This window comes from Melanotaenia boesemani, chromosome 16, assembly GCF_017639745.1.
Source record: "Melanotaenia boesemani isolate fMelBoe1 chromosome 16, fMelBoe1.pri, whole genome shotgun sequence".
Taxonomy (NCBI): Eukaryota; Metazoa; Chordata; class Actinopteri; order Atheriniformes; family Melanotaeniidae; genus Melanotaenia; species Melanotaenia boesemani.
In genome coordinates this window covers 32,725,387-32,730,290 of record NC_055697.1, presented here as the reverse complement: position 1 = coordinate 32,730,290, position 4,904 = coordinate 32,725,387, and the positions used below count along the sequence as shown (strand labels likewise).

At 39.4% G+C, this 4,904-nt stretch overlaps 1 non-coding gene across 1 annotated transcript; it reads left to right on the top strand.

The window, feature by feature from the left end:
* The first annotated feature begins 4,049 nt into the window (after positions 1 to 4,049).
* On the top strand, positions 4,050 to 4,123 carry trnat-ugu. The gene has a single exon. It is a non-coding gene; the product is annotated as a tRNA-Thr (tRNA).
* Positions 4,124 to 4,904: the final 781 nt, after the last annotated feature.

Here is a 4,904-nt window from a genome sequence, read left to right as displayed (position 1 = left end):
AGTGGAGGTTTCCGCTTAGTGTGGACCAACAAGAAGGCACAGCTGCTCTCAGATGTAGCGGAAAATGGCAGAAAATAACGTCCTGAATGTCGTCCTTTGCTTGTGGTCTTCTACAAGAAGCTTGTAAAAACAAGCAAGCACAAAGCGCCTGGACCTTCGATAAGGCCGACAGTTCTGAGCGTAAATACAGGTCGCACATGTGACGTCAGACAGTGACGTTTCGAAACCTAAAACATGCGTGTTTATGTCGTTGTGCAGACGCATAAACAGGTTTTTGAAAGAATTGTTTGTTTGTTTGTAATGTTGTAAATCTGCGTTTTTTATGGATGACAAGCCAAATCGTAAAAAAAATATCTTTGTATACCTGCTATGTGATCATCCCCATTTATCTACACTGGTTTTCAGTCCAATTCAGGATTCAGTTCAAAATTCTGGTCTATAAAACCTGTCCAGCATTTTAAAGCCTAACCGAAGAAAAAATAGGGAGAAAAGTAAAAAAATTTTTTAATCTGGAGTCTTTATTTTGTCCTTTACCAAAATGTAAAACAATAATGAATAAAAATATTTTTATAATTATCGTTTCTTACCGGGTGATATAAAAAAATTGTAGTCCAGATTGTGTTCACCAGGGTTTTGAACTAAGTTTTTACCATAAAGTGATGCGTAGGGTCTCAGAAACTGTAGTATTAAATATAATACATACACATTAAAGGTTTAAGGTCGTTTCAAGCTGAAGGTCCATCTCTGATCGAATTATTTCTATATCTGACCTCCAGAGTTGACTCGTCCATCCCTGGATTTGAGTTTTCTTGACATTTTAGCTTCTAACATAACAACAACAACATAACAACAACAACAACAACATAACCTTCCAAACATGACAAGATGGTGAGGATTTTATCAACATATCAATGATTTCAACAAGCTCAAAACCTGCCCTCTTACGTACAGGCCAGTGGGAAATGGTGGATTTTTATCTATCTATCTATCTATCTATCTATCTATCTATCTATCTATCTATCTATCTATCTATCTATCTATCTATCTATCTAATCACATTTAAAATGTTTTACCCTCAGATAGATGGATGGATGGATGGATGGATGGATGGATGGATGGATGGATGGATGGATGGATGGATGGATGGATGGATGGATGGATAGATAGATAGATAGATAGATAGATAGATAGATAGATAGATAGATAGATAGATAGATAGATAGATAGATAGATAGATGGAGGACGTGACGAAGAGATAGATAGATAGATAGATAGATAGATAGATAGATAGATAGATGGAGGACGTGACGAAGAGCTGGAGAAGAACAGAAATGCAGCAGCTTCGTCATCGTCTTCCTTGTGAATCTGTTAATGAGCAGCAGCTGCTTCCAGCTGCCATGTTTGTCAGTTTAAACTTAGAAATGTTTCAACTGGGATCAGCCGAGGAGGAGGAAGAGGAGGAGGAGGAGGAGGAGGCACTGTGATCTCATTTTCACTCTGCAGCCGATTCTGATCAGATAAAACATCCTGGATCCTGTCAAACCTCAAAAAGCCGTCAATCAGAGCATGAAACTGAGTTTACAAGAACAGAAAGCAGCAGAGGCATGAAGAGGCAGCTGAGCAGCATCCTGATAGGAAACCTGAGGTTTCTAAGAAGGTGACAGAAAGTCAAAGAAGCTGTGTCATGCTGGACCAGCACCACAGGGATCAATAGCTGCAACTGAGCCAGAAACAGTGAGTCAGCAGCAGCAGATCTGTCGCTCCCAAACCCTCCAACCCTTTCAGACCTCCTCAGAGAGATCACAGAGTAAAAATCAGCACTCTGAAGCTCTGAGACTTCGCTTCAGAACCAAACCGCTGCAGCCTGAGAGGAAAATGAGGAGGAACCTCTGACCGGCTTCAGGAACAGACAAAAAAAGGAGGAAAATTCTGATCATCTGTTTCAAAATCATTACGAACGACTCAGAAACACAACCAGCAAGAGAAAAAGCAGATAAACTGGTGAGATTCTCAGATAAACTGTTTATTAAAGGGTATCAAATCTGTTCTTTTATCAATAAAATTAATTAAAATATGCATAAAATAGAATTTACATACTATTATTTATTTAGTTTTAAATAATAAAGTAAAAACACAGAAGAAATTATGGTATAAAATCAATCAAAATTACATTTATTAATTAAAGAAATATAATAGACAAAAATAAGAACAATAAATGGTAATCTGGTAAAAATGATTTGTTTAAAAAGATTAACCAAAGAAAAAAGTAGAACACAATTAGAACTTTCTAACAATAAGATGCAAAAAAACAAACAAACAAACAAAAAACAAAACAAAACAACAGAAAAATTAAATGGTAAAAACAATCTACTTGGAGGATGGGGGGGGGGGGGGGCTGATTTCATAAACGTATTTTTAAAAAACTAAGAAAAAAAAAGAAAAAATGATGAGTCAATCACAATTAAATTTATTTATTCGTTTATCTATTTTAAAATATTAATCAAATAAAAAATATACAAAACCAACCACAATCTCATTTATTTGTTTATTTTTAAAGATTAATGAAAGAAGAAAAATCGTATAAAATTACTAACAGAGAACTTTTTATCAGTCAGAACATTTACGCCAGAAAGCACCAAAACAGACGCGTTAAAATCAGAACGACGTGAACAGACCAGATGTTCCACACATCTTCAACACTTCCGGAGAAAATCCACCATCTCGGTGAAGTTTTACCTGCAGACAGCAAATAAAACAGAGACTAAAACTCCTGCTTTCCTTCTCAGAACTGCAGCTTTTATTTTCCCTCCAACTTCGTGTTGATTTCACCTCAAATTAAAAACACAATGAAACCAAATCCAATAACATCACTGATTAAAAACTTCAATAAACAGACAAAGAAAAGCAGCCGTGAATCAGAGCTGTGAGACCAGACGGATCACCAGCCTGCAGGGACCCCTGCTGGAGGGCAGGAGCAAGAAAAACCACAACCAACCAAACGGGTCTGCAGAAAAAGGCAGAAACCTCCTCCTCTGGTTTCTGTCGCAGCATCAGGTGATAAAGTTATTAACTAAAAAAAGAAAGAAAAAGAAAACAGAGAGTTTGAAGAGCATCACTGCCGGTTTAAACAGACAGATTAGGTTTTCCACCCTGACTGGCTGATTTGGTGTAAATCTCCAACGGTGGAGCTGACTTCAAACATTTAGCCGTGTGGGTCAGGGGGCGTCGGGGTAGGTGTCACTGTTCGATTCTGGAGGCGGCTGGCCGGTCGCCTCAACATCTTCAGATCAACATCGACTCATTTAACTTCCGCTTCATGTTTTCATTCATGAAAACTCAGGGTATAATAATAATAATCATAATTAATTTTATGGAAATTATTGAAGTTTTTTCCATTAAAAACTTTGGAAATATGTAAACATGCTGGTCATTAAAGACTTAAAACTAAAGGGTTAAAATATAAAAACTTTACAGCTGTTTTTATTCCAAACAAGCGTTCAGTCAGTGGGGTTTGAGTTTTGGTTAACTGGGTAACAAGCCCGTGAGGGACTGATATCCGTTTCATTCTGACTGGTTTCCAGTTTGAATGCAGGGCATGCTGGGTAAACAGCGGACCCGCTGTGTGGAGAGTTTATATCTGGTGGGAGTGTGTTTGTTCAGTGTGTCTGAGGATTCATTCACTGTGATGGTTCAGACACACAAAGGCTCCTCTGTGTGTGTTTCCTGTCAGATCAGGGCCAGAGTTGGTTTTCATTTTTACAACAAAAGCAGAGCAGAAAAGTAGATCCGAGGTGATGTTCAGCACGGTGTAAAAACAACCCGAGACTCGGGACTGTGTCTGACCTGCAGACCTGCAGCGTAGGTGTCCTCCAGGGGGCGGTCTTGATCCCGTTTCTCTTCTCTCTCTACACTGCAGACTTCAGACAACACGGACAGCTGCGTTCTGCAGAAGTTCTCAGATGACTCTGCGATGGTCGGACTGATCACTGAGGATGATGTTTTGCTCTGATGGTCTGGTCACCAAAAGTCTGAGACACATCCAGAAACAGGGCGCTGTAGCTTAGCTGGTCAAAGTATCTGTCTTGTAAACAGGAGATCCTGGGTTCAAATCCCAGCAGCGCCTTGTAATTATAGTCAACATCTCACAGCTGGAGCAGGTTTTGAACACATAGTGTAAAAATAAAGAGAATCGATGTTTATATCTGTAGAATTAAGACGTTGTGTAGGAGCTGTTATTTCCATTCATTGTTTGGTTCAGGTGGTGGTGTTTGTTTAGGTTTGGAATGGCACAGGTGACCTGTATCCCCGTCGACCATTGGTGGCGGTGTTGAGGGGAAGTGCGTATAGGGGTGGAGGAACAGTGCACGGTGTGGTTGGGTGACAGGAGGCCACCTGGTTTTTACTGCTTCTTAATGTCTTAACGCTTCCATTGCTCCTTAACTCTTTCCCACTTCTCAATGCTTGTCCACGCGGCTTCCACCATACCTCCATACCTGTCATAACCTCGAGACCGTCCATCCATGCCACAGACCGCCATCCTGGACCTCAGATAATCACTCATTTATTCAATAAATGGGAACACAGCCCAAACTTACCTTTCAGTCTGGACATTGTTTTAATAAAGCGCGGTACAACCTGGATCCCCCACCCAGAGCGACTGAAAGGCTAGGACCAGATAGTCGCTGCACTGTGAAAAACATGGCTTGTTTTCAGTAATTCATGCATAAAAGAGTTTTAAAAAAAGGATCTTGTTTTACTACAGGAAAATCTATATTTTTGTCAGGATCTATGAGGATCTATGATCTATGAGCAGATGACACCTTTGTCCAAACAAAGCATGGTGGGAAGCATCATCTGCTGGGGTTTTAAATAAAATAAATAAATAAAAAAATCTTTTTCTTTAC